Source organism: Leiobunum rupestre, chromosome 2 (genome assembly GCF_980474605.1).
Source record: "Leiobunum rupestre chromosome 2, qqLeiRupe1.1.hap1, whole genome shotgun sequence".
In the NCBI taxonomy this organism is placed as follows: Eukaryota; Metazoa; Arthropoda; class Arachnida; order Opiliones; family Sclerosomatidae; genus Leiobunum; species Leiobunum rupestre.
Genome location: NC_143385.1, coordinates 85,199,370 through 85,219,524, shown reverse-complemented (window position 1 = coordinate 85,219,524; position 20,155 = coordinate 85,199,370). Strand labels below are relative to the sequence as shown.

The window sequence follows — 20,155 nt, the reverse complement described above, 5'->3', positions numbered from 1 at the left end:
CATTTAGACGATATTTTAGTTAATAATAAGCTACCCGAAGGCAGTGTGGCCGAGTGGTCTATGGCGCTGGTTTAAGGCACCAGTCTCTTCGGGGGCGCGGGTTCGAATCCCAGCGCTGTCAGTATTCAATTTTGCCAGAGCTATGTTTTTAGGGGCATGGGAAAACTTTTTTACAGCATTTAGATGATATTTTAGTTAATAGTACTGCACACAAAGGCAGCGTAGCCGAGTGGTCTATATCGCTGGTTTTAGACACCAGTCTCTTCGGGGGCGCGGGTTCGAATCCCGCCGCTGTCATAAATCAATTTTGCCAGAGGTAATGTTTTAGGGGCATAGGAAAACCTTTTTACAGCATTTAGACGATATTTTAGATAATAGTAATCCACACGAAGGCAGTGTGGCCGAGTGGTCTATGGCGCTGGTTTAAGGCAGCAGTCTCTTCAGGGGCGCGGGTTCGTATCCCGCCGCTGTCATAATTCAATTTTGCCAGAGGTATGTTTTTAGGGGCATAGGAAAACCTTTTTACAGCATTTAGACGATATTTTGGTTAATAAAAATTCACATAAGGGCAACGTGGCCGAGTGGTCTATGGCGCTGGTTTTAGGCACCAGTCTCTTCGGGGGCGCGGGTTCGAATCCCTCCACTGTCATAATTCGATTTTGCCAGACTTATGTTTTTAGGGGCATGAGAAAACCTTTTTATAACATTATGACGATATTTTAGATAATAGAAATCCACACGAAGGTAGTGTGGCCGAGTGGTCTATGGCGCTGGTTTAAGGCACCAGTCTCTTCAGGGGCGCGGGTTCGTATCCCGCCGCTGTCATAATTCGATTTTGCCAGAGGTATGTTTTTAGGGGCATAGGAAAACCTTTTTACAGCATTTAAACGATATTTTAGTTAATAATGAGCTACCCGAAGGCAGTGTGGCCGAGTGGTCTATGGCGCTGGTTTTAGGCAATAGTCACTTCGGGGCCGCGGGTTCGAATCCCGCCGCTGTCATTATTCAATTTTGCCAGAGCTATGTTTTTAAGTGCATGGGAAAACTTTTTTACAGCATTTAGATGATATTTTAGTAAATCGTAATCCACACAAAGGCAGAGTGGCCGAGTGGTCTATGGTGCTGGTTTTAGGCACCAGTCTCTTCGGGGGCGCGGGTTCGAATCCCGCCGCTGTCATAATTCTATTTTGCCAGAGGTATGTTTTTAGGGGCATGGGAAAACCTTTTTACGGCATTTAGACGATATTTTAGTTAATAATAAGCTAGCCGAAGGCAGTGTGGCCGAGTGGTCTATGGCGCTTTTTTTAGGCACCAGTCTCTTCGGGGACGCGGGTTCGAATACCGCCGCTGTCATAATTCAATTTCCCAGACTTATGTTTTTAGGGGCATGGGAAAACCTTTTTACAGCATTTAGACGATATTTTAGTTAATAATAAGCTACCCGGAGGCAGTGTGGCCGAGTGGTCTATGGCGCTGGTTTAAGGCACCAGTCTCTTCGGGGGCGCAGGTTCGAATCCCGCCGCTGTCAGTATTCAATTTTGCCAGAGCTATGTTTTTAGGTGCATGGGAAAATCATTTTACAGCATTTTGACGATATTTTAGTTAATAGTAATCCACACGAAGGCAGTGTGGTCGAGTGGTCTATGGCGCTTGTCTTAGGCACCAGTCTCTTCGGGGGCGCGGTTTCGAATCCCGCCGCTGTCAGTATTCAATTTTGCCAGAGCTATGTTTTTAGGGGCATGGGAAAACGTTTTTACAGCATTTAGATGATATTTTAGTAAATGGTACTCCACACAAAGGCAGCGTGGCCCAGTGGTCTATTGCGCTGGTTTTAGGCACCAGTCTCTTCGGGGGCGCGGGTTCGATTCCCGCCGCTGTCATAATTCAATTTTGCCAGAGGTATGTTTTTAGGGGGATGGGAAAATCATTTTACAGCATTTTGACGATTTTTTAGTTAATAGCAATCAACACGAAGGCAGTGTGGCCGAGTGGTCTATGGCGTTGGTTTTAGGCACCAGTCTCTTCGGGGACGCGGGTTCGAATACCGCCGCTGTCATAATTCAATTTCCCAGACTTACGTTTTTAGGGGCATGGGAAAACCTTTTTACAGCATTTAGACGATATTTTAGTTAATAATAAGCTACCCGAAGGCAGTGTGGCCGAGTGGTCTATGGCGCTGGTTTAAGGCACCAGTGTCTTCGGGGACGCGGGTTCGAATCCCGTCGGTGTCATAATTCAATTTTGCCAGACTAATGTTTTTAGGGGCGTGGGAAAACCTTTTTATAACATTATGACGATATTTTAGTTAATAGTAATCCGCACGAAGGCAGTGTGGCCGAGTGGGCTATGGCGCTGGTCTTAGGCACCAGTCTCTTCGGGGGCGCGGTTTCGAATCCCGCCGGTGTCATAATTTAATTTTGCCAGACTTATGTTTTTAGGGGCATGAGAAAACCTTTTTACAGCATTTAGACGATATTTTAGTTAATAATAAGCTACCCGAAGGCAGTGTGGCCGAGTGGTCTATGGCGCTGGTTTTAGGCACCAGTCTCTTCGGGGACGCGGGTTCGAATACCACCGCTGTCATTATTCAATTTCCCAGACTTATGTTTTTAGGGGCATGGGAAAACCTTTTTACAGCATTTAGACGATATTTTAGTTAATAATAAGCTACCCGGAGGCAGTGTGGCCGAGTGGTCTATTGCGCTGGTTTTAGGCACCAGTCTCTTCGGGGGCGCGGGTTCGATTCCCGCCGCTATAATAATTCAATTTTGCCAGAGGTATGTTTTAAGGGGGATGGGAAAACCTTTTTACAGCATTTAGATGATATTTTAGTTAATAGTAATCCACACGAAGGCAGTGTGGTCGAGTGGTCTATGGCACAGGTTTAAGGCACTAGTCTCTTCGGGGGAGCGGGTTCGATCCCTGCCGCTTTCAAAATGCGATTTTGTCAGAGGTATGTTTTTAGGGGCATGGGAAATCCTTTTTACAGCATTTAGGCAATATTTTAGTTAATAATAATCCCCCCGAAGGCAAGGTGGCCGAGTGGTCTATGGCGCTGATTTTAGGCACCAGTCTCTTCGGGGGCGCGGGTTCGTTTCCCGCCGCTGTCATAATTCAATTTTGCCAGAGGTATGTTTTTAGGGGGATGGGAAAATCATTTTACAGCATTTTGACGATATTTTAGTTAATAGCAATCCACACGAAGGCAGTGTGGCCGAGTGGTCTATGGCGCTGGTTTTAGGCACCAGTGTCTTCGGAGACGCGGGTTCGAATCCCGCCGGTGTCATAATTCAATTTGGCCAGACTAATGTTTTTAGGGGCGTGGGAAAACCTTTTTACAGCATTTAGACGATATTTTAGTTAATAATAAGCTACCCGGAGGCAGTGTGGCCGAGTGGTCTATTGCGCTGGTTTTAGGCACCAGTCTCTTCGGGGGCGCGGGTTCGATTCCCGCCGCTATAATAATTCAATTTTGCCAGAGGTATGTTTTAAGGGGGATGGGAAAACCTTTTTACAGCATTTAGATGATATTTTAGTTAATAGTAATCCACACGAAGGCAGTGTGGTCGAGTGGTCTATGGCACAGGTTTAAGGCACCAGTCTCTTCGGGGGCGCGGTTTCGAATCCCGCCGCTGTCCTAATTCGATTTTGCCAGAGGTATGTTTTTAGGGGCATGGGAAAACCTTTTTACAGCATTTAGACTATATTTTAGTTAATAATAAGCTACCCGCAGGCAGTGTGGCCGAGTGGTCTATGGCGCTGGTTTTAGGCACCAGTCTCTTCGAGGGCACGGGTTCGAATCCAGCTGCTGTCATTATTCAATTTTGCCAGAGATATGTTTTTAGGTGCGTGGGAAAATCTTTTTACAGAAATTAGACGATATTTTAGATAATAATAATCCAAACGAAGGCGGTGTGGCCGAGTGGTCTATGGCGCTGTTTTTAAGCACCAGTGTCTTCGGGGGCGCGGGTTCGAATCCCGCCGCTGTCATAATTCAATTTTGCCAGAGGTATGTTGTTAGGGGCATGGGAAAACCTTTTTACAGCATTTAGACGATATTTTAGTTAATAATAAGCCACATGATGGCAGTGTGGCCGAGTGGGCTATGGCGCTGGTTATAGGCACCAGTCTTTTCGGGGGCGCGGGTTCTAATCCCGCCGCTGTCATAATTCAATTTTGCCAGAGGTATGTTTTTAGGGGCGTGGGAAAACTTTTTTACAGCATTTAGATGAAATTTTAGTTAATAGCAATCCACACGAAGGCAGTGTTGCCGAGTGGTCTATGGCGTTGGTTAAAGGCACCAGTCTCTTCGTGGGCGCGGGTTCGTATTCCGCCGATTCCATTATTCAATTTTGCCAGAGGTATGCTTTTAGGGGCATGTGAAAACCTTTTTACAGCCTTTAGACGATATTTTAGTTAATAATAAGCTACCGGAAGGCAGTGTGGCCAAGTGGTCTATGGCGCTGATTTAAGGCAGCAGTCTCTTCGGGGGCGCAGGTTCGAATCCCGCCGCTGTCAGTATTCAATTTTGCCAGAGCTATGTTTTTAGGTGCATGGGAAAATCATTTTACAGCATTTTGACGATTTTTTAGTTAATAGCAATCAACACGAAGGCAGTGTGGCCGAGTGGTCTATGGCGTTGGTTTTAGGCACCAGTCTCTTCGGGGACGCGGGTTCGAATACCGCCGCTGTCATAATTCAATTTCCCAGACTTACGTTTTTAGGGGCATGGGAAAACCTTTTTACAGCATTTAGACGATATTTTAGTTAATAGTAATCCACACGAAGGCAGTGTGGTCGAGTGGTCTATGGCGCTGGTCTTAGGCACCAGTCTCTTCGGGGGCGCGGTTTCGAATCCCGCCGCTGTCAGTATTCAATTTTGCCAGAGCTATGTTTTTAGGGGCATGGGAAAACTTTTTTACAGCATTTAGATGATATTTTAGTAAATGGTACTCCACACAAAGGCAGCGTGGCCCAGTGGTCTATTGCGCTGGTTTTAGGCACCAGTCTCTTCGGGGGCGCGGGTTCGATTCCCGCCGCTATAATAATTCAATTTTGCCAGAGGTATGTTTTAAGGGGGATGGGAAAACCTTTTTACAGCATTTAGATGATATTTTAGTTAATAGTAATCCACACTAAGGCAGTGTGGTCGAGTGGTCTATGGCACAGGTTTAAAGCACTAGTCTCTTCGGGGGAGCGGGTTCGATCCCTGCCGCTTTCAAAATGCGATTTTGTCAGAGGTATGTTTTTAGGGGCATGGGAAATCCTTTTTACAGCATTTAGGCAATATTTTAGTTAATAATAATCCCCACGAAGGCAAGGTGGCCGAGTGCTCTATGGCGCTGATTTTAGGCACCAGTCTCTTCGGGGGCGCGGGTTCGTTTCCCGCCGCTGTCATTATTCAATTTTGCCAGAGGTATGTTTTTAGGGGGATGGGAAAATCATTTTACAGCATTTTGACGATATTTTAGTTAATAGCAATCCACACGAAGGCAGTGTGGCCGAGTGGTCTATGGCGTTGGTTTTAAGCACCAGTCTCTTCGGGGACGCGGGTTCGAATGCCCCCGCTGTCATAATTCAATTTCCCAGACTTACGTTTTTAGGGGCATGGGAAAACCTTTTTACAGCATTTAGACGATATTTTAGTTAATAATAAGCTACCCGAAGGCAGTGTGGCCGAGTGGTCTATGGCGCTGGTTTTAGGCACCAGTGTCTTCGGGGACGCGGGTTCGAATCCCGCCGGTGTCATAATTCAATTTTGCCAGACTAATGTTTTTAGGGGCGTGGGAAAACCTTTTTATAACATTATGACGATATTTTAGTTAATAGTAATCCGCACGAAGGCAGTGTGGCCGAGTGGTCTATGGCGCTGGTCTTAGGCACCAGTCTCTTCGGGGGCGCGGTTTCGAATCCCGCCGCTGTCCTAATTCGATTTTGCCAGAGGTATGTTTTTAGGGGCATGGGAAAACCTTTTTACAGCATTTAGACTATATTTTAGTTAATAATAAGCTACCCGAAGGCAGTGTGGCCGAGTGGTCTATGGCGCTGGATTTAGGCACCAGTCTCTTCGAGGGCACGGGTTCGAATCCAGCTGCTGTCATTATTCAATTTTGCCAGAGATATGTTTTTAGGTGCGTGGGAAAATCTTTTTACAGAAATTAGACGATATTTTAGATAATAATAATCCAAACGAAGGCGGTGTGGCCGAGTGGTCTATGGCGCTGTTTTTAAGCACCAGTGTCTTCGGGGGCGCGGGTTCGAATCCCGCCGCTGTCATAATTCAATTTTGCCAGAGGTATGTTGTTAGGGGCATGGGAAAACCTTTTTACAGCATTTAGACGATATTTTAGTTAATAATAAGCCACATGATGGCAGTGTGGCCGAGTGGGCTATGGCGCTGGTTATAGGCACCAGTCTTTTCGGGGGCGCGGGTTCTAATCCCGCCGCTGTCATAATTCAATTTTGCCAGAGGTATGTTTTTAGGGGCGTGGGAAAACTTTTTTACAGCATTTAGATGAAATTTTAGTTAATAGCAATCCACACGAAGGCAGTGTTGCCGAGTGGTCTATGGCGTTGGTTAAAGGCACCAGTCTCTTCGTGGGCGCGGGTTCGAATTCCGCCGATTCCATTATTCAATTTTGCCAGAGGTATGCTTTTAGGGGCATGTGAAAACCTTTTTACAGCCTTTAGACGATATTTTAGTTAATAATAAGCTACCGGAAGGCAGTGTGGCCAAGTGGTCTATGGCGCTGATTTAAGGCAGCAGTCTCTTCGGGGGCGCGGATTCCAATCCCGCCGCTGTGATAATTCGATTTTGTCAGAGGTATGTTTTTAGGGGCATGGGAAAACCTTTTTACAGCATTTAGACGATATTTTAGTTAATAATAAGCTACCCGGAGGCAGTGTGGCCGAGTGGTCTATGGCGCTGGTTTTAGGCACCAGTCTCTTCGGGGGCGCAGGTTCGAATCCCGCCGCTGTCATTATTCAATTTTGCCAGAGCTATGTTTTTAGGGGCATGGGAAAACTTTTTTACAGCATTTAGATGATATTTTAGTAAATGGTACTCCACACAAAGGCAGCGTGGCCCAGTGGTCTATTGCGCTGGTTTTAGGCACCAGTCTCTTCGGGGGCGCGGGTTCGAATCCCGCCGCTGTCATAATTCAATTTTGCCAGAGGTATGTTGTTAGGGGCATGGGAAAACCTTTTTACAGCATTTAGACGATATTTTAGTTAATAATAAGCCACATGATGGCAGTGTGGCCGAGTGGGCTATGGCGCTGGTTATAGGCACCAGTCTTTTCGGGGGCGCGGGTTCTAATCCCGCCGCTGTCATAATTCGATTTTGCCAGAGGTATGTTTTTAGGGGCGTGGGAAAACTTTTTTACAGCATTTAGATGAAATTTTAGTTAATAGCAATCCACACGAAGGCAGTGTTGCCGAGTGGTCTATGGCGTTGGTTAAAGGCACCAGTCTCTTCGTGGGCGCGGGTTCGAATTCCGCCGATTCCATTATTCAATTTTGCCAGAGGTATGCTTTTAGGGGCATGTGAAAACCTTTTTACAGCCTTTAGACGATATTTTAGTTAATAATAAGCTACCGGAAGGCAGTGTGGCCAAGTGGTCTATGGCGCTGATTTAAGGCAGCAGTCTCTTCGGGGGCGCGGATTCCAATCCCGCCGCTGTGATAATTCGATTTTGTCAGAGGTATGTTTTTAGGGGCATGGGAAAACCTTTTTACAGCATTTAGACGATATTTTAGTTAATAATAAGCTACCCGGAGGCAGTGTGGCCGAGTGGTCTATGGCGCTGGTTTTAGGCACCAGTCTCTTCGGGGGCGCAGGTTCGAATCCCGCCGCTGTCATTATTCAATTTTGCCAGACTTATGTTTTTAGGGGCATGAGAAAACCTTTTTATAACATTATGACGATATTTTAGTTAATAGTAATCCACACGAAGGCAGTGTGGCCGAGTGGTCTATGGCGCTGGCTTAAGGCACCAGTCTATTCAAGGGCGCGGGTTCGAATCCCGCCGCTGTCATAATTCGATTTTGCCAGAGGTATGTTTTTAGGGGCATGGGAAAACTTTTTTACAGCATTTAGATGATATTTTAGTAAATGGTACTCCACACAAAGGCAGCGTGGCCCAGTGGTCTATTGCGCTGGTTTTAGGCACCAGTCTCTTCGGGGGCGCGGGTTCGATTCCCGCCGCTATCATAATTCAATTTTGCCAGAGGTATGTTTTTAGGGGGATGGGAAAACCTTTTTACAGCATTTAGATGATATTTTAGTTAATAGTAATCCACACGAAGGCAGTGTGGTCGAGTGGTCTATGGCACAGGTTTAAGGCACTAGTCTCTTCGGGGGAGCGGGTTCGATCCCTGCCGCTTTCAAAATGCGATTTTGTCAGAGGTATGTTTTTAGGGGCATGGGAAATCCTTTTTACAGCATTTAGGCAATATTTTAGTTAATAATAATCCCCACGAAGGCAAGGTGGCCGAGTGGTCTATGGCGCTGATTTTAGGCACCAGTCTCTTCGGGGGCGCGGGTTCGTTTCCCGCCGCTGTCATAATTCAATTTTGCCAGAGGTATGTTTTTAGGGGCATGGGAAAACTTTTTTACAGCATTTAGATGATAATTTAGTTAATAATTATCCACATGAAGGCAGTGTGGCCGAGTGGTCTATGGCGCTGTTTTTGGCACCAGTCTCTTCGGGGGCGCGGGTTCCAATCCCGCCGATGTCATATTTCAATTTTGCCAGAGGTATGTTTTTAGGGGCATGGGAAAACCTTAATACAGTTTAAGACGATATTTTAGTTAATAAAAGGCTACCCGAAGGCAGTGTGGCCGAGTGGTCTATGGCGCTGGTTTTAGGCACCAGTCTCTTCGGGTGCGCAGTTTCTAATCCCGCTGCTGTCATTATTCAATTTTGCCAGAGTGATGTTTTTAGGGGCATGGGAAAACTTTTTTACAGCATTTAGATGATAATTTAGTTAATAATTATCCACATGAAGGCAGTGTGGCCGAGTGGTCTATGGCGCTGTTTTTGGCACCAGTCTCTTCGGGGGCGCGGGTTCCAATCCCGCCGATGTCATATTTCAATTTTGCCAGAGGTATGTTTTTAGGGGCATGGGAAAACCTTAATACAGTTTAAGACGATATTTTAGTTAATAAAAGGCTACCCGAAGGCAGTGTGGCCGAGTGGTCTATGGCGCTGGTTTTAGGCACTAGTCTCTTCGGGGACGCGGGTTCGAATCCCGCCACTGTCATTATTCAATTTTGCCAGAGGTATGTTTTTAGGGGCATGGGAAAACTTTTTTACAGCATTTAGATGATAATTTAGTTAATAATTATCCACATGAAGGCAGTGTGGCCGAGTGGTCTATGGCGCTGTTTTTATGCACCAGTCTCTTCGGGGGCGCGGGTTCGAATCTCGCCGCTGTCATTATTCAATTTTGCCAGAGGTATGCTTTTAGGGCCATGGGAAAACCTTTTTACAGCATTTAGACGATATTTAAATTAATAATAATCCTCACGAAGGCAGTGTGGCCGAGTGGTCTATGGCGCCGGTTTTAGGGACCAGTCTCTTCGGGGGCGCGGGATCGAATCTCGCCGCTGTCATTATTCAATTTTGCCAGAGGTATGCTTTTAGGGCCATAGGAAAACCTTTTTACAGCATTAAGACGATATTTTAGTTAATAATAATTCTAACGAAGGCAGTGTGGCCGAGTGGTCTATGGTGTGGATTAAGGCACCAGTCTCTTCGTGGGCGTGGGTTCGAATCCCGCCGCTGTCATTATTCAATTTTGCCAGAGGTATGTTTTAAGGGTCATGGGAAATACTTTTTACAGCATTTAGACGATATTTAAATTAATAATAATCCTCACGAAGGCAGTGTGGCCGAGTGGTCTATGGCGCCGGTTTTAGGGACCAGTCTCTTCGGGGGCGCGGGATCGAATCTCGCCGCTGTCATTATTCAATTTTGCCAGAGGTATGCTTTTAGGGCCATAGGAAAACCTTTTTACAGCATTAAGACGATATTTTAGTTAATAATAATTCTCACGAAGGCACTCTGGCCGAGTGGTCTATGGTGTGGTTTTAGGCACCAGACTCTTCGTGGGCGTGGGTTCGAATCCCGCCGCTGTCATTATTCAATTTTGCCAGAGGTATGTTTTTAGGTGCATGGGAAAATCTTTTTACAGAGTTTAGACGATAGTTAAGTTAATAATAATCCACACGAAGGCAGTGTGGCCGAGTGGTCTATAGCGCTGGTTTTAGGCACCAGTCTCTTCGGGGGCGTGGGTTCGAATCCCGCCGCTGTCATTATTCAATTTTGCCAGAGGTATGTTTTTAGGTGCATGGGAAAATCTTTTTACAGAATTTAGACGATATTTTAGTTAATAGTAATCCGCAAAAAGGTAGTGTGGCCGAGTGGTCTATGGCGCTGGTCTTAGGCACCAGTCTCTTCGGGGGCGCGGGGTCGAATCCCGCGGCTGTCATAATTCGATTTGGCCAGACTTATGTTTTTAGGGGCATTGATATAACATTATAACGATAGTTTAGTTAATAGTAGTCCACACCAAAGCATTGTGGCCGAGTGGTCTATGGCGCTGGTTTTAGGCACCAGTCTCTTCGGGGGCGCGGGTTCGAATCCCGCCGCTGTCATAAATCGATTTTGCCAGAAGTATGTTTTTAGGGGCATGGGAAAACCTTTTTACAGCATTTAGACGATATTATAGTTCGGGACGCGGGTTCGAATACCGCCGCTGTCATAATTCAATTTCCCAGACTTATGTTTTTAGGGGCATGGGAAAACCTTTTTACAGCATTTAGACGATATTTTAGTTAATAATAAGCTACCCGGAGGCAGTGTGGCCGAGTGGTCTATGGCGCTGGTTTTAGGCACCAGTCTCTTCGGGGGCGCAGGTTCGAATCCCGCCGCTGTCAGTATTCAATTTTGCCAGAGCTATGTTTTTAGGGGCATGGGAAAACTTTTTTACAGCATTTAGATGATATTTTAGTAAATGGTACGCCACACAAAGGCAGCGTGGCCCAGTGGTCTATTGCGCTGATTTTAGGCACCAGTCTCTTCGGGGGCGCGGGTTCGTTTCCCGCCGCTGTCATAATTCAATTTTGCCAGAGGTATGTTTTTAGGGGGGTGGGAAAATCATTTCACAGCATTTTGACGATATTTTAGTTAATAGCAATCCACACGAAGGCAGTGTGGCCGAGTGGTCTATGGCGTTGGTTTTAGGCACCAGTCTCTTCGGGGACGCGGGTTCGAATCCCGCCGCTGTCATTATTCAATTTTGCCAGAGGTATGTTTTTAGGGGCATGGGAAAACTTTTTTACAGCATTTAGATGATAATTTAGTTAATAATTATCCACATGAAGGCAGTGTGGCCGAGTGGTCTATGGCGCTGTTTTTGGCACCAGTCTCTTCCGGGGCGCGGGTTCCAATCCCGCCGATGTCATATTTCATTTTTGCCAGAGGTATGTTTTTAGGGGCATGGGAAAACCTTAATACAGTTTAAGACGATATTTTAGTTAATAAAAGGCTACCCGAAGGCAGTGTGGCCGAGTGGTCTATGGCGCTGGTTTTAGGCACTAGTCTCTTCGGGGACACGGGTTCGAATCCCGCCGCTGTCATTATTCAATTTTGCCAGAGGTATGTTTTTAGGGGCATGGGAAAACGTTTTTACAGCATTTAGATGATAATTTAGTTAATAATTATCCACATGAAGGCAGTGTGGCCGAGTGGTCTATGGCGCTGTTTTTATGCACCAGTCTCTTCGGGGGCGCGGGTTCGAATCTCGCCGCTGTCATTATTCAATTTTGCCAGAGGTATGCTTTTAGGGCCATGGGAAAACCTTTTTACAGCATTTAGACGATATTTTAGTTAATAATAATTCTAACGAAGGCAGTGTGGCCAAGTGGTCTATGGTGTGGATTAAGGCACCAGTCTCTTCGTGGGCGTGGGTTCGAATCCCGCCGCTGTCATTATTCAATTTTGCCAGAGGTATGTTTTAAGGGTCATGGGAAAACCTTTTTACAGCATTTAGACGATATTTAAATTAATAATAATCCTCACGAAGGCAGTGTGGCCGAGTGGTCTATGGCGCCGGTTTTAGGGACCAGTCTCTTCGGGGGCGCGGGTTCGAATCTCGCCGCTGTCATTATTCAATTTTGCCAGAGGTATGCTTTTAGGGCCATAGGAAAACCTTTTTACAGCATTAAGACTATATTTTAGTTAATAATAAGCTACCCGAAGGCAGTGTGGCCGAGTGGTCTATGGCGCTGGATTTAGGCACCAGTCTCTTCGAGGGCACGGGTTCGAATCCAGCTGCTGTCATTATTCAATTTTGCCAGAGATATGTTTTTAGGTGCGTGGGAAAATCTTTTTACAGAAATTAGACGATATTTTAGATAATAATAATCCAAACGAAGGCGGTGTGGCCGAGTGGTCTATGGCGCTGTTTTTAAGCACCAGTGTCTTCGGGGGCGCGGGTTCGAATCCCGCCGCTGTCATAATTCAATTTTGCCAGAGGTATGTTGTTAGGGGCATGGGAAAACCTTTTTACAGCATTTAGACGATATTTTAGTTAATAATAAGCCACATGATGGCAGTGTGGCCGAGTGGGCTATGGCGCTGGTTATAGGCACCAGTCTTTTCGGGGGCGCGGGTTCTAATCCCGCCGCTGTCATAATTCAATTTTGCCAGAGGTATGTTTTTAGGGGCGTGGGAAAACTTTTTTACAGCATTTAGATGAAATTTTAGTTAATAGCAATCCACACGAAGGCAGTGTTGCCGAGTGGTCTATGGCGTTGGTTAAAGGCACCAGTCTCTTCGTGGGCGCGGGTTCGAATTCCGCCGATTCCATTATTCAATTTTGCCAGAGGTATGCTTTTAGGGGCATGTGAAAACCTTTTTACAGCCTTTAGACGATATTTTAGTTAATAATAAGCTACCGGAAGGCAGTGTGGCCAAGTGGTCTATGGCGCTGATTTAAGGCAGCAGTCTCTTCGGGGGCGCGGATTCCAATCCCGCCGCTGTGATAATTCGATTTTGTCAGAGGTATGATTTTAGGGGCATAGGAAAACCTTTTTACAGCATTTAGACGATATTTTAGTTAATAATAAGCTACCCGAAGGCAGTGTGGCCGAGTGGTCTATGGCGCTGGTTTTAGGCACCAGTCTCTTCGGGGACGCGGGTTCGAATCACGCCGCAGTCATAATTCAATTTCCCAGACTAATGATTTTAGGGGCATGGGAAAACCTTTTTACAGCATTTAGACGATATTTTAGTTAATAATAAGCTACCCGGACGCAGTGTGGCCGAGTGGTCTATGGCGCTGGTTTTAGGCACCAGTCTCTTCGGGGGCGCAGGTTCGAATCCCGCCGCTGTCATTATTCAATTTTGCCAGAGCTATGTTTTTAGGGGCATAGGAAAACTTTTTTACAGCATTTAGACGATATTTTGGTTAATAATAAGCCACATAATGGCAGTGTGGCCGAATCGTCTGTGGCGCTGGTTTAAGGCACCAATCTCTTCGGGGGGGGGGGGACGGGTTCGAATCCCGCCACTGTCATAATTCGATTTTGCCAGAGGTATGTTTTTAGGGGGATGGGAAAACCTTTTTACAGCATTTAGATGATATTTTAGTTAATAGTAATCCACACGAAGGCAGTGTGGTCGAGTGGTCTATGGCACAGGTTTAAGGCACTAGTCTCTTCGGGGGAGCGGGTTCGATCCCTGCCGCTTTCAAAATGCGATTTTGTCAGAGGTATGTTTTTAGGGGCATGGGAAAACTTTTTTACAGCATTTAGATGATAATTTAGTTAATAATTATCCACATGAAGGCAGTGTGGCCGAGTGGTCTATGGCGCTGTTTTTGGCACCAGTCTCTTCGAGGGCGCGGGTTCCAATCCCGCCGATGTCATATTTCAATTTTGCCAGAGGTATGTTTTTAGGGGCGTGGGAAAACCTTTTTACAGCATTTAGACGATATTTTGGTTAATATTACTCCACACGAAGGCAGTGTGGCCGAGTGGTCTATGGCGCTGGTTTTAGGCACGAGTCTCTTCGGGGGCGCGTGTTCGAATCCCGCCGCTGTCATAATTCGATTTTGCCAGAGGTATGTTTTTAGGGGCATGGGAAAACCTTTTTACAGCATTTAGACGATATTTTGGTTAATAATAAGCCACATAATGGCAGTGTGGCCGAGTGGTCTATGGCGCTGGTTTTAGGCACCAGTCTCTTCGGGGGCGCGGGTTCGAATCCCGCCGCTGTCATAATTCGATTTTGCCAGAGGTATGTTTTTAGGGGCATGGGAAAACCTTTTTACAGCATTTTGACGATATTTTAGATAATAAAAATCCACATGAAGGCAGCGTGGCCGAGTGGTCCATGCCGCTGGTTTTAGGCACCAGTCTCTTCGGGGGCGCGGGTTTGAATCCTCCCGCTGTCATTATTCAATTTTGCCAGAGGTATGTTTTTAGGTGCATGGGAAAATCTTTTTACAGAATTTAGACAATATTTTAGTTAATAATTATCCACACGAAGGCAGTGTGGCCGAGTGGTCTATGGCGCTGGTTTTAGGCACCAGTCTCTTCGGGGGCGCGGTTTCGAATCCCGCCGCTCTCCTTATTCAATTTTGCCAGAGGTATGTTTTTAGGTGCATGGGAAAACCTTTTTACAGCATTTAGACGATATTTTAGTAAATAATAATCCACACGAACGCAGTGTGGCCGAATCGTCTGTGGCGCTGGTTTTAGGCACCAATCTCTTCGGGGGGGGGACGGGTTCGAATCCCGCCACTGTCATAATTCGATTTTGCCAGAGGTATGTTTTTAATGGCATGGGAAAACCTTTTTACAGCATTTAGACGATATTTTAGTTAATAATAATCCGCACAAAGGCAGTGTGGCCGAGTTGTCTATGGCGCTGGTTTTAGGCACCAGTCTCTTCGGGGGCGCGGGTTCGAATCCCGCCGCTGTCATAATTCGATTTTGCCAGAGGTATGTTTTTAGGGGCATGGGAAAACCTTTTTACAGCATTTAGACGATATTTTGGTTAATAATAAGCCACATAATGGCAGTGTGGCCGAATCGTCTGTGGCGCTGGTTTAAGGCACCAATCTCTTCGGGGGGGGGGGGACGGGTTCGAATCCCGCCACTGTCATAATTCGATTTTGCCAGAGGTATGTTTTTAATGGCATGGGAAAACCTTTTTACAGCATTTAGACGATATTTTAGTTAATAATAATCCGCACGAAGGCAGTGTGGCCGAGTGGCCTATAGCGCTGGTTTTATGCACGAGTCTCTTCGGGGGCGCGGGTTCGAATCCCGCCGCTGTCATAATTCGATTTTGCCAGAGGTATGTTTTTAGGGGCATGGGAAAACCTTTTTACAGCATTTAGACGATATTTTAGTAAATAATAATCAACACGAACGCAGTGTGGCCGAATCGTCTGTGGCGCTGGTTTTAGGCACCAATCTCTTCGGGGGGGGGCGGGTTCGAATCCCGCCGCTGTCATAATTCGATTTTGCCAGAGGTATGTTTTTAATGGCATGGGAAAACCTTTTTACAGCATTTAGACGATATTTTAGTTAATAATAATCCGCACGAAGGCCGTGTGGCCGAGTGGTCTATGGCGCTGGTTTTAGGCACCAGTCTCTTCGGGGGCGCGGGTTCGAATCCCGCCGCTGTCATAATTCGATTTTGCCAGAGGTATGTTTTTAGGGGCATGGGAAAACCTTTTTACAGCATTTAGACGACATTTTGGTTAATAATAAGCCACATAATGGCAGTGTGGCCGAGTGGTCTATGGCGCTGGTTTTAGGCACGAGTCTCTTCGGGGGCGCGGGTTCGAATCCCGCCGCTGTAATAATTCGATTTTGCCAGAGGTATGTTTTTAGGGGCATGGGAAAACCTTTTTACAGCATTTAGACGATATTTTGGTTAATAATAAGCCACATAATGGCAGTGTGGCCGAGTGGTCTATGGCGCTGGTTTTAGGTACCAGTCTCTTCGGGGGCGCGGGTTCGAATCCCGCCGCTGTCATAATTCGATTTTGCCAGAGGTATGTTTTTAGGGGCATGGGAAAACCTTTTTACAGCATTTAGACGATATTTTGGTTAATAATAAGCCACATAATGGCAGTGTGGCCGAGTGGTCTATGGCGCTGGTTTTAGGCACCAGTCTCTTCGGGGGCGCGGGTTCGAATCCCGCCGCTGTCATTATTCAATTTTGCTAGAGGTATGCTTTTAGGGGCATGGGAAAACCTTTTTACAGCATTTTGACGATATTTTAGATAATAAAAATCCACATGAAGGCAGCGTGGCCGAGTGGTCCATGCCGCTGGTTTTAGGCACCAGTCTCTTCGGGGGCGCGGGTTTGAATCCTCCCGCTGTCATTATTCAATTTTGCCAGAGGTATGTTTTTAGGTGCATGGGAAAATCTTTTTACAGAATTTAGACAATATTTTAGTTAATAATTATCCACACGAAGGCGGTGTGGCCGAGTGGTCTATGGCGCTGGTTTTAGGCACCAGTCTCTTCGGGGGCGCGGGTTCGAATCCCGCCGCTGTCATAATTTGATTTTGCCAGAGGTATGTTTTTAGGGGCATGGGAAAACCTTTTTACAGCATTTAGACGATATTTTAGTAAATAATAATCCACACGAACGCAGTGTGGCCGAATCGTCTGTGGCGCTGGTTTTAGGCACCAATCTCTTCGGGGGGGGGGCGGGTTCGAATCCCGCCGCTGTCATAATTCGATTTTGCCAGAGGTATGTTTTTAATGGCATGGGAAAACCTTTTTACAGCATTTAGACGATATTTTAGTTAATAATAATCCGCACGAAGGCAGTGTGGCCGAGTGGTCTATGGCGCTGGTTTTAGGCACCAGTCTCTTCGGGGGCGCGGGTTCGAATCCCGCCGCTGTCATAATTCGATTTTGCCAGAGGTATATTTTTAGGGGCATGGGAAAACCTTTTTACAGCATTTAGACGATATTTTGGTTAATAATAAGCCACATAATGGCAGTGTGGCCGAATCGTCTGTGGCGCTGGTTTTAGGCACCAATCTCTTCGGGGGCGCGGGTTCGAATCCCGCCGCTGTCATAATTCGATTTTGCCAGAGGTATGTTTTTAGGGGCATGGGAAAACCTTTTTACAGCATTTAGACGATATTTTGGTTAATAATAAGCCACATAATGGCAGTGTGGCCGAGTGGTCTATGGCGCTGGTTTTAGGCACCAGTCTCTTCGGGGGCGCGGGTTCGAATCCCGCCGCTGTCATAATTCGATTTTGCCAGAGGTATGTTTTTAGGGGTATGGGAAAACCTTTTTACAGCATTTAGACGATATTTTGGTTAATAATAAGCCACATAATGGCAGTGTGGCCGAGTGGTCTATGGCGCTGGTTTTAGGCACCAGTCTCTTCGGGGGCGCGGGTTCGAATCCCGCCGCTGTCATTATTCAATTTTGCTAGAGGTATGCTTTTAGGGGCATGGGAAAACCTTTTTACAGCATTTTGACGATATTTTAGATAATAAAAATCCACATGAAGGCAGCGTGGCCGAGTGGTCCATGCCGCTGGTTTTAGGCACCAGTCTCTTCGGGGGCGCGGGTTTGAATCCTCCCGCTGTCATTATTCAATTTTGCCAGAGGTATGTTTTTAGGTGCATGGGAAAATCTTTTTACAGAATTTAGACAATATTTTAGTTAATAATTATCCACACGAAGGCGATGTGGCCGAGTGGTCTATGGCGCTGGTTTTAGGCACCAGTCTCTTCGCGGGCACGGGTTCGAATCCCGCCGCTGTCATAATTTGATTTTGCCAGAGGTATGTTTTTAGGGGCATGGGAAAACCTTTTTACAGCATTTAGACGATATTTTGGTTAATAATAAGCCACATAATGGCAGTGTGGCCGAGTGGTCTATGGCGCTGGTTTTAGGCACCAGTCTCTTCGGGGGCGCGGGTTCGAATCCCGCCGCTGTCATAATTCGATTTTGCCAGAGGTATGTTTTTAGGGGCATGGGAAAACCTTTTTACAGCATTTAGACGATATTTTGGTTAATAATAGGCTACATAATGGCAGTGTGGCCGAGTGGTCTATGGCGCTGGTTTTAGGCACCAGTCTCTTCGGGGGCACGGGTTCGAATCCCGCCGCTGTCATTATTCAATTTTGCTAGAGGTATGCTTTTAGGGGCATGGGAAAACCTTTTTACAGCATTTTGACGATATTTTAGATAATAAAAATCCACATGAAGGCAGCGTGGCCGAGTGGTCCATGCCGCTGGTTTTAGGCACCAGTCTCTTCGGGGGCGCGGGTTTGAATCATCCCGCTGTCATTATTCAATTTTGCCAGAGGTATGTTTTTAGGTGCATGGGAAAATCTTTTTACAGAATTTAGACAATATTTTAGTTAATAATTATCCACACGAAGGCGGTGTGGCCGAGTGGTCTATGGCGCTGGTTTTAGGCACCAGTCTCTTCAGGGGTGCGGGTTCGAATACCGCCGCCGTCATAATTCAATTTTGATAGAGGTATGTTTTTAGGGGCAGTAGAAAACCTTTTTACAGCATTTAGACGATATTTTAGTTAATAGTAATCCACACGAAGGCAGTGTGGCCGAGTGGTCAATGGCGCTGGTTTTAGGCACCAGTCTCTTCGGGGGCGCGGTTTCGAATCCTGCCGCTCTCCTTATTCAATTTTGCCAGAGGTATGTTTTTAGGGGCATGGGAAAACGTTTTTACAGCATTTACATGATAGTTTAGTAAATGGTAATCCACACGTAGACAGTGTGGCCGAGTGGTCTATGGCGCTGGTTTTAGGCACCAATCTCTTCGGGGGTAGACGGGTTCGAATCCCGCCGCTGTCAAAATTCGATTTTGCCAGAGGTATGTTTTTAATGGCATGGGAAAACCTTTTTACAGCATTTAGACGATATTTTGGTTAATATTAATCCACACAAAGGCAGTGTGGCCGAGTGGTCTATGGCGCTGGTTTTAGGCACGAGTTTCTTCGGGGGCGCGGGTTCAAATCCCGCCGCTGTCATAATTCGATTTTGCCAGAGGTATGTTTTTAGGGGCATGGGAAAACCTTTTTACAGCATTTAGACGATATTTTAGTAAATAGTAATCCACACGAACGCAGTGTGGCCGAATCGTCTGTGGCGCTGGTTTTAGGCACCAATCTCTTCGGGGGGGCGGGTTCGAATCCCGCCGCTGTCATAATTCGATTTTGCCAGAGGTATGTTTTTAATGGCATGGGAAAACCTTTTTACAGCATTTAGACGATATTTTAGTTAATAATAATCCGCACGAAGGCAGTGTGGCCGAGTGGTCAATGGCGCTGGTTTTAGGCACCAGTCACTTTCGGGGGCGCGGGTTCGAATCCCGCCGCTGTCATAATTCGATTTTGCCAGAGGTATGTTTTTAGGGGCATGGGAAAACCTTTTTACAGCATTTAGACGATATTTTGGTTAATAATAAGCCACATAATGGCAGTGTGGCCGAGTGGTCTATGGCGCTGGTTTTAGGCACGAGTCTCTTCGGGGGCGCGGGTTCGAATCCCGCCGCTGCCATAATTCGATTTTGCCAGAGGTATGTTGTTAGGGGCATGGGAAAACCTTTTTACAGCATTTAGACGATATTTTGGTTAATAATAAGCCACATAATGGCAGTGTGGCCGAGTGGTCTATGGCGCTGGTTTTAGGCACCAGTCTCTTCGGGGGCGCGGGTTCGATTCCCGCCACATTCATAATTTTATTTTGCCAGAGGTATGTTTTTAGGGGCTTGGGAAAACCTTTTTACAGCATTTAGACGATATTTTGGTTAATATTAATCCACACGAAGGCAGTGTGGCCGAGTAATCTAAGCCTAGAGTATAAATATCGCGCCATCTTAGAAGCGACGAGCTTAAAGTATCCTTTACTGTTACCAGGTGGCGCTCTTCAACGCGCTAGAGCTCGTCTGGCGGACCAAATAAACTGCTTCCACCCCCCCCCCCCCTGAAATATATAAATAGCAACCTCGAGGATATTTTATGTTGCCCATAATAATTTTATTATTTCTACTGCGGTTAGCAGATGGCGTTGTGACTCCATAAAAAAACTTGTCGAGGTTAACGGTAATAGTTAGTGTACGGAGCTGTTG

General features: G+C 46.1%; 17 non-coding genes across 17 annotated transcripts; all 17 read left to right on the top strand.

Annotated features, from left to right (window-relative positions):
• Positions 1-743: 743 nt before the first annotated feature.
• Positions 744-825, top strand: TRNAL-AAG (transfer RNA leucine (anticodon AAG)). The gene has a single exon. It is a non-coding gene; the product is annotated as a tRNA-Leu (tRNA).
• Positions 826-1,446: 621 nt separating this feature from the next.
• TRNAL-AAG (transfer RNA leucine (anticodon AAG)) lies at positions 1,447-1,528 on the top strand. The gene has a single exon. It is a non-coding gene; the product is annotated as a tRNA-Leu (tRNA).
• A 621-nt stretch (positions 1,529-2,149) lies between these two features.
• Positions 2,150-2,231, top strand: TRNAL-AAG (transfer RNA leucine (anticodon AAG)). The gene has a single exon. It is a non-coding gene; the product is annotated as a tRNA-Leu (tRNA).
• Positions 2,232-7,954: 5,723 nt separating this feature from the next.
• Positions 7,955-8,036, top strand: TRNAL-AAG (transfer RNA leucine (anticodon AAG)). Its single transcript has one exon. It is a non-coding gene; the product is annotated as a tRNA-Leu (tRNA).
• Positions 8,037-9,182: 1,146 nt separating this feature from the next.
• TRNAL-UAG (transfer RNA leucine (anticodon UAG)) lies at positions 9,183-9,264 on the top strand. The gene has a single exon. It is a non-coding gene; the product is annotated as a tRNA-Leu (tRNA).
• Positions 9,265-11,212: 1,948 nt separating this feature from the next.
• On the top strand, positions 11,213-11,294 carry TRNAL-UAG (transfer RNA leucine (anticodon UAG)). The gene has a single exon. It is a non-coding gene; the product is annotated as a tRNA-Leu (tRNA).
• A 2,911-nt stretch (positions 11,295-14,205) lies between these two features.
• On the top strand, positions 14,206-14,287 carry TRNAL-UAG (transfer RNA leucine (anticodon UAG)). The gene has a single exon. It is a non-coding gene; the product is annotated as a tRNA-Leu (tRNA).
• A 1,337-nt stretch (positions 14,288-15,624) lies between these two features.
• Positions 15,625-15,706, top strand: TRNAL-UAG (transfer RNA leucine (anticodon UAG)). The gene has a single exon. It is a non-coding gene; the product is annotated as a tRNA-Leu (tRNA).
• Positions 15,707-15,976: 270 nt separating this feature from the next.
• On the top strand, positions 15,977-16,058 carry TRNAL-UAG (transfer RNA leucine (anticodon UAG)). The gene has a single exon. It is a non-coding gene; the product is annotated as a tRNA-Leu (tRNA).
• Positions 16,059-16,152: 94 nt separating this feature from the next.
• Positions 16,153-16,234, top strand: TRNAL-UAG (transfer RNA leucine (anticodon UAG)). Its single transcript has one exon. It is a non-coding gene; the product is annotated as a tRNA-Leu (tRNA).
• Positions 16,235-16,504: 270 nt separating this feature from the next.
• Positions 16,505-16,586, top strand: TRNAL-UAG (transfer RNA leucine (anticodon UAG)). The gene has a single exon. It is a non-coding gene; the product is annotated as a tRNA-Leu (tRNA).
• A 273-nt stretch (positions 16,587-16,859) lies between these two features.
• TRNAL-UAG (transfer RNA leucine (anticodon UAG)) lies at positions 16,860-16,941 on the top strand. Its single transcript has one exon. It is a non-coding gene; the product is annotated as a tRNA-Leu (tRNA).
• A 270-nt stretch (positions 16,942-17,211) lies between these two features.
• TRNAL-UAG (transfer RNA leucine (anticodon UAG)) lies at positions 17,212-17,293 on the top strand. Its single transcript has one exon. It is a non-coding gene; the product is annotated as a tRNA-Leu (tRNA).
• A 94-nt stretch (positions 17,294-17,387) lies between these two features.
• Positions 17,388-17,469, top strand: TRNAL-UAG (transfer RNA leucine (anticodon UAG)). Its single transcript has one exon. It is a non-coding gene; the product is annotated as a tRNA-Leu (tRNA).
• Positions 17,470-17,915: 446 nt separating this feature from the next.
• On the top strand, positions 17,916-17,997 carry TRNAL-UAG (transfer RNA leucine (anticodon UAG)). Its single transcript has one exon. It is a non-coding gene; the product is annotated as a tRNA-Leu (tRNA).
• Positions 17,998-19,325: 1,328 nt separating this feature from the next.
• Positions 19,326-19,408, top strand: TRNAL-UAG (transfer RNA leucine (anticodon UAG)). The gene has a single exon. It is a non-coding gene; the product is annotated as a tRNA-Leu (tRNA).
• Positions 19,409-19,502: 94 nt separating this feature from the next.
• TRNAL-UAG (transfer RNA leucine (anticodon UAG)) lies at positions 19,503-19,584 on the top strand. Its single transcript has one exon. It is a non-coding gene; the product is annotated as a tRNA-Leu (tRNA).
• The last annotated feature ends 571 nt before the right edge of the window (positions 19,585-20,155 follow it).